Here is an 8,117-nt window from a genome sequence, read left to right on the forward strand (position 1 = left end):
TTATATGGAAACCAACTTGACAATAAACTATTTGTAAAAAAAAAAAAAAAAAAAAAGTTATGACAGAAAAAAAGATTTCTTTCTTATCATGAAAATAAATAAATAAATAAATAAATTGCTTAACTAAATAAATGTGATCATTATATATATTGTTTTCTAGTCTGTCCAACATTTTGGATTTGGGAAAACTGAGAAGGCCTTCTCATGTCATCACTCTTATTTTAGAGCTACATGCATTGCGTTTCATTCTGTGGATAGAATTAAGTTAAACTTTTAAATGTTTTTCCTATTTCTCAATTCATACCACTTCTGGATGCAGTGGGGCAACTATTGAAGGTGATTCTGGGATTGAAAGAGAAGTGGCATTAACCTTGCCATTATTTTTATTTTTATTTTATTTTTTTAAGTTATTTTAATTCCAGGACAGTTAACAATGTTATATTAGTTTCAGGTGAACAATATAGTGATTTAACATCTCCATTCACCACCTTGTGCTTATCACCTATTTAACCCTTTACTACACTCGCCGTCAGTTTTCGTGTGATAGCTTGTTTGGGCTGTGACAGCCCAGAAAATTGAGCCAATATTTACCTTACTTTATTTTTACTTTGCGAACTTGCCTTCACATTGAAGAACAAGTTTCTAAAACCATTACCTTGCCGGTTTACGACAAAGAAAGATTTTCCTCTTTAGCGTAAACACACGTTTGCAGCACTGAAATATATTTGCTTTTCTTTGGACACATTAAACTTCTTCATAGGTGGGCGGTTTAGCCCACAGGAATGGGAAATGCGGCAGCTTAAGTGAGGATTTTCTTTTAAAGGTGTGCATTTAAAAGGGAAGAAAAGGGATCCACCCACTGCCGCAGCGAGCAGGGTTCGAACCTGCGCGGGGAGACCCCATTGGATTTCAAGTCCAACGCCTTAACCACTCGGCCATCGCTGCTACGGAGACGGTATGGAGGCACAGACACTTTAGTATAGTAACAGCGCGCAGGCGCGCCATGCCCACTAAAGGGCGGAGTCTACAGGCTCCCTGCGCTCGGTTCAGAGAGGAGTCAGAGGCCGACCGCACAACTTTCGTGGACTACTTCATGGAAGCGAAGAAATAGAAACTCCCTTAAGTAGTTTAATTAGCTCTTTTAAGTTGGAGTTCTGGGAAACCCTTCCCTTCGCTGCACTTCGAAAACTGCAAACTTGCTTGGCTTCTGGTCGCTGACCTGATTTTTGCCCTCCCTCTTCCTCATTAGGTCATCGCGAGAGCTGTGAAACAAAAGACTATCCTGTTCAGTTTTGCGGGCCCGCGCTCTGGAAAATTTCAGCATTTCTGCGGAGTGTGCGTGTTCTGCTGCGTTTCCGCGTTGGCCGCGACGCCCCGAGCTCTCCTCTATGCGAAATGGAGGGAGGCGTGAGGAGTCAGACTGCTACTTGCGGGCTCGCCTCACCCGAGCTCCTGCCCAAGCAGCCATCTCTCATTGCCCCCCCCCCCCCCCCCCCCCCCCCCCCCCCCCCCCGCAGTCTCTTTACTGCGGAAAGAAATCGGGCCCCAAGTGTGGTGTCAGCAATCTCAAGTGTTGAGCTTGGAAAGTGGTTTGAGAACCAGATTCTACGCATTAGGGCTGCATTCTACCTTTAAGTATCATTAATCTCCTCCCTTCAGCGCTACGTTCTTTTTTTGGGTTACTTTGTTAAAGCTCTAAGACCGAGTAGGTCCATTCTTGCCGCCCACCTTATGGAACAGAGGTCCACGATTGAAGCGCCTGTGGGTTGGTGCGGCAGACTCTAGGGCGCATGCGCAGCTTCTTATCCGCGCACGTGGAGACACCACTCCCGCCCTCCCGTTCTGGTGTCAAATGGTTGATGCAAGATTTGGGGAAAAAGAATAGGTAGACTTTTACTAAATTTCTAAATTTCCTTTTAAATTTAAACTTTTAAAATCCTAATAAGATTCATGGAAAGAAACTTCACCATGTATCTTAGTGTTCCTTCAGGAAGGCAAATACTTGCCTTTTGGAAATCTGGATATTAAGTGAACTCACTTGATGTGTGATTTGTTTTGAGAATTTTCCATACTATTTCTTTTAACTAAATTATGGTGATATACAGATTTAAAGGGGGAACAAACTAAGAATTATAAGAATAATTTTATCTAGGTTGAGATTGCTTTTAGAATTTTAACACTTTTTTGGGTCTAAATTTGGTAAAGTTACAAGAATGATCCCAATTTCTCTGTGAATATGGGAACAAAGCTACTCCTGACAATCCTAGGTGTAAGTCTTACCATACATGTGAACTTTATTTGCACTTTTCCAACAGAGCCTATCCTAGAAGAAATAATACTGTGTTCTTAGATTCTACACATGCTATGACATAACCTATCATTTAATCCTACTATTATATTAGTTTTATCTTGATTTGAAAGTCTTTTAAAATTTTTTTTTCCTCTGTGCAGTTGAATGATAGTATTTACTGAAAGCCCTTTCTCTTCTTTAACTTCCCCTTCCCCTTTTAGAAATTGCCTTCACTTAAAAGCTTGACAGTAATGGAATTGTTTATGATTACCATAATTTAACTGAGAAATCTACTCTGAGGGTTTCTTGTTCATTTTTTGGTTTATTTTTGTTGGGAAGAGAAGACTGCAAAGGAAAAGAATCTGTTACACAGTTAATATGTATTTGGTGAGAACAATCGTGATTAAAATTTCTTTGCAACATTTCAGAAATGAAATAACTACATTAACATCTACTTTTCAGCTTATTTGAGTTAACATAGGTTTTTCAGAAAATGAAATTGCCTTTTTATTCTGATTTATTGTATTGTGAAAATGATCCAAGAGATCAAAAATTATTACAGGTGTTTCAAAAAGTGTGAATTTACAAATAAATTCTTTCAGATGTAACTTTAGGTCTTTAGCATTGCCATTTAACACAATGAATGGCAAGTAAAGGAAAAAGAAGTAGAATACATGTTTCCAACATAATTATAACATAAATGTACTATGATTCACAGTAACAACCTAAAACACTGATTTTCAACCATGGACATTTTACTCTATAAAGGTCCCCTGGTGATTCTGATTGTTTCCCCCTCTATACTACCCTCAGATTCTTTTATGTGGTAGCTTTTATTAAGCCAATTTTGGTGTGGAAGGTGAATATCTTGTGGCTTTCTCTAAAAACCTTTCCTGTTGCCACTTTCAGAAGCAGAATACTGAGGGGATGGGGTATGTGTTTAGGAGCAGTATTGGTTCTTTTTATAGCAATTAAAATTTATTTTGAATTATTTTGGTGTTTTTTTTTTTTTTTTGAGAGGGAAAAAGAGCATGTGAGCAGGGGAAGAGGAGCAGAGAGAGCGAGAGCGAGAGAGAGAGGGAGAGAGGGAGAATCTTAAGCAGGCTCCATGCTCAGTGAGGAGCCCAGCCTAGGGCTTGATCTCACAACCCTGGGATCATGTCCTGAGCAGAAATCAAGAATCACATGCTCAACTGATGGGCCACCCAAGTACCCTAGTGATGGATTCTTTTTTTTTTGAACTAAAAATTCATGTAGTTTTAATGTTGGAATGGACATTAAAGCTAGTCCAATCCCTTTTTTCATAGACAGGAAACTGGCCCATGAATGGCTTGCCCAGGGTCATGTAGCTAATTTGTGGTAGATTCAAGACTAATTATTTTAGTTCAGTGTTCTTACTAGATTTTGCTGCCTTCATGTATTCTTTGTTAGTCTCTGGCTCAATGGCATGTAGATCAAGGAATGTGTATATGGCCATAGATAGAATCAATAGTAGGGAAGAATTGTGCATTGAATGTTGAAGACCTATGAGATATCAGAAAATGAATATATTGTGGATAATTTTTGTTTTTCTTTATTCCAGTATCAATCCTCCCAATTGATGATGACACTTCAATTGTGCTTAAAGAGGACCATTTCTCCTCCACTGGATACAGCCTCACTTCTGCTGTTAAGCTATCCCACCTCCTCTTGCTAAGGGGTAATCATGTGACTTATACTGTTTATTGTTTTTTGGATGTTGTTGCTGCTGCAAAACAAATTACGAAAAATTTAGTGACCTAAAACACCATGAACTTTATTATTTCACAGTTTCTATGTATCAGGAACATGGTCATGAGTTTGGTCGGAGGTTGACTGGGTTCTTTGCTGTCAGGGTCTGACCAGATTTCAAGGTGGTGACGGGGACTTTGGTCTCATCGAAGGCTTGAGGTCCTCTTCCAGGGTCACTAGGTGTTGGCAGAATTCAGCTTCTGTGGTTGTAGGACTTGTTGGCTGTCAGTGGAGGACCATTCTCAGCTGCTAAAGGTTGTATCTTGTGTGGCCCTCTCTACAACATGGTAGTTGGCTTCTTCAAGGTCATCAGAAGAATATACTTTCTAGTTTACTACAGTGGAGTTTTATGTACTGTAATGTAATTGCAGAAGTGACTATTGCATTTTTATTCACAAATCCAGCTCCAGTGAGGGGGATTATATAGGGTGTGTACCTATAGTTGGGGCAGGGATCTTGGGAGCCACATTAGAATCCTGCCTACCATGTAACTCAAACTGTGCCAACCAGATCCTCTCTAAATCCCTGCTCTTTCTGTTGCACGATTGTATTTCTATGGTCATCTCACACAAAACGCATACATAGTAATCAGTGAGAGGGGAGGAGAGTCTAGAAATTTAACCTTCGCTGCCTTATGTGCTTTTGTGCCTCATTTGAAAGAAAAAGAGTTGGCAACAATTGCATAGTTTTAGAGGCTTAGCCATCATTCAAGTTTCTTGAATATAATTCTTATTGATTGAAGAATAACTTTAGCTGTATATTTTAGACAACATGTGTAAGGGAACTTAGTTCAAGTTGGCCACAAAATTTTACAAGCTGTTGGCAACAAAACCCTCATGAAGTTCTAGCAGGTAAGTTACAGGCATCATGAAGAGTGATGGAAATAAATATCATGGAATTGCTGCATAGTGAATGACTATACATTTGAAGCCTAAACAATTAATTGTGGGTTGCTTTATAGTCAGATTATTTACAAAGGTATGTTCAAGGAAGTTTGGAGATATATCCTACTGAGCACTAGAGCAACTTATTTATAGGATTTTCCTACCTAATTGGTTCCCTAATGCCATGCCAATTAAGATTAAGAAATAGAATGAAGAAGAACAGAATCTTTTTCTTTCTTTTTTTAAAAATTAGAATAGAACTTTATTGGAGGATGGTATCAGAATTAAAGAAGATGATTTTGTACTTTATGCAATAAATTTGATACATTAATCATTTTTTAAAAAGTTTTTATTTTAATCACCCAGTGCTCATCACAAGTGCACTCCTTAATACCCATCACCTTTGCAGTGTACCACCCGTCTGGTAGCCATCAGTTATTCTCTCCAGTTAAGAGTCTGTTTCTTGGTATCTCTCTCTCTCGCTTCCTTTTGCTTGTTTGTTTTGTTTCTTAAATTCCACATATGGTGAAATCATATGGTATTTGTTTTTCTCTAACTGACTTATTTTGCTTAGCATAATACTCTAGCTCCATTCTTGTCATCACAAATGGCAAGATTTCATTTTTTTAATGGCTGAATAACATTCCATTTTAATTATATACCATGTATTCTTTATCCATTCATCAATTAATGGTCACTTGGGCTGCTTTCCTAATTTGGCTATAGTAAATAACCAAATATTTAGCATAAAGGAGCATGTATCCCTTTCAATCTGCTTGTTTTCTTTCAGTAAATACCAGTAGTATTGCCAGATTGTAGGATAGTTCTATTTTAAACTATTTGAGGACCACCCCCCACCTTGTTTTCCAGAGTGGTTGCATCAGTTTGTATTCCCAACAATGTAAGAGGGTTTCTTTTTCTCCACATTCTTGCCAACACGTTGTTTCTTATGTTTTTGATTTTACCCACTCTGACTGGTGTGAGGTGATATTTCATTGTAGTTTTGATTTCCATTTCTCTGATAATAAATGATGATGAGCATCTTTTCGTGTGTCTGTTGGCCATCTGTATATCTTCTTTGGAGAAATATCTGTTTATGTCTCCTGCCCATTTTTAAATCGGATTATTTGTTTTTTGGGTGTTGAGTTTTGTAAGTTCTTTATCTATTTTGTATAATAATTCTTCATCAGATATTTGCAAATATATACTGCTATTCTTTATGTTGCCTTTTACTTTGTGTGTGTGTGTGTTTTTAACAATGAAAAAAAAACCTTTTTTAACCTTTTATTTTTATTGAGATACAGAGACAGAGCATGAGCATGGGAGGAGGAGTCACAGGATCTCAAGGAGGTTCCAGGCTCTGAGCTGTCAGCACAGAGCCTGACGCAGGGCTTGAACCCACAAACTGTGAGATCATGACCTGGGCTGAAGGACTACGCTTAACTGACTGAGCCACCCAGGTGCCCCACCTTTTACTTTTGTTGATTGTTTCTTTTGTTGTGGAGTAGCTTTTTATTTTGATGTAGTCCCAATAGTTTATTTTTGCTTTTGTTTCCCTTGCCTCAGGGGACCTATCTAGAAAAAAGTTGCTATGCTGATGTCAGGGAAACTACTGTCTGTGCTTTCTTCTAGTATTTTTATGGCTTTAGATCTCACATTTGGGTCTCTAATCCATTTTGAGTTTATTTTTGGGTATGGTGTAAGAAAGTGGTCCAGTTTCATTTTTTTGCATCTGGCTGTCTGGTTTTCCCAGCACCATTTGTTGGAGAAATTGTCTTTTACTCATTGGATATTCTTTCCTGCTTTGTTGAAGACTAATTGACCATAATTGTGGGTTTAATTCTAGGTTTTCTATTCTGTTCCATTGATCTGTGTGTCTGCTTTTGTGCCAGTACCATATTGTTTTTTTCTTAATTTATTATTTTTGAGACAGAGAGAGACAGAGCATGAGTGGGGGAAGGGCAGAGAGAGAGGGAGACACAGAATCTCACAGAATAGGTTGCAGGCTCTGAGCTGTAAGCACAGAACCTGATGCAGGGCTCGAGTCCATGAACTGTGAGATCATGACCTGAGCTGAAGTTGGATGCTCAACAGACTGAGCCACCCAGGTGCCCAAAAACCATATTGTTTTCATCAATGCAACTTTGTAATGTAACTCAAAGTCTGGAGTTGCAATGCTTCCAGATTTCCTTTTCTTTTTCAAGCTTGCTTTGGCTATTTGAGGTCTTTTGTGGTTCAGTACACATTTTAGAATTGTTTGTTTTAGTTCTGTGAAAAATGCTTTTTTATTTTGGTAAGTATTGCATTAAATGTGTGATTTCTTTCAGTAGTATAGACATTTTAACAATGTTTGTTCTTCCAGTCCATGAGGATGGGATGTCTTTCCATTTCTTTGTGTCCTCCTCAATTTCTTTTATCAGCACTTTATAGTTTTCAGAGTATAGATCTTTCACCTCTTGGTTAGATTTACTCCTAGTTATCTTATTATTTTGTTGCAATTATAATTTGGGTTGTTTTCTTAATTTCTTTTTCTGTGGCTTAGTTATTGATATTTAGAAATGCAACAGATTTTGGTATGTTGATTTTGTATCCTATAACTTTACTGAATTTGTTTATCAGTTCTTGTTTTTTGGTGGAGTCTTTCAGGTTTTCTATATATGGTGTCATGTTATAGACATAACTATGTAGTAGTGTTATAGACATTCGCTAGCTGATAGTGAAAGTTTTGCTTCTTCCTTTCCGATTTAGATTCCTTTTATTTCTTAATCTTATCTGACTGCTATGGCTAGGACTTCCAGTATTATATGGAATAAAAGTGGTGAGAGTATACATCCTTATTTCTTCCTGACCTTAGGGGAAAGGCTCTCAGTTTTCTCCATTGAGGTTGATGTTAGCTGTGGGTTTTCCATAGATGGCCTTTATTATGTTGAGGTATGTTCCCTCTAAACCTACCTTTTTGATGGTTTTTATTATGAATGGATGTTGTACTTTGGCAAATGCTTTTTCTGCGTCTATTGAAATGATCCTATGGTTCTTATCCTTTCTCTTATTGATGTGATGTATCACATTGATTGATTTGCAAATATTGGACCACGCTTGCAACTCAGGAATAAATTCCACTTCATTGTAGTGAATGGTTTTTTAAATGGATTTTTTGTTTGTTTTTGTTTTTT

General features: G+C 37.8%; 1 non-coding gene across 1 annotated transcript; it reads right to left on the reverse strand.

Annotated features, from left to right (window-relative positions):
• Positions 1-863: 863 nt before the first annotated feature.
• Positions 864-945, reverse strand: TRNAS-UGA. Its single transcript has one exon. It is a non-coding gene; the product is annotated as a tRNA-Ser (tRNA).
• Between the last annotated feature and the right edge of the window lie 7,172 nt (positions 946-8,117).

The sequence above is a fragment of the Hyaena hyaena genome, unplaced genomic scaffold (genome assembly GCF_003009895.1).
Source record: "Hyaena hyaena isolate Hyena2069 unplaced genomic scaffold, ASM300989v1 scaffold_73, whole genome shotgun sequence".
Lineage (NCBI taxonomy): Eukaryota > Metazoa > Chordata > Mammalia > Carnivora > Hyaenidae > Hyaena > Hyaena hyaena.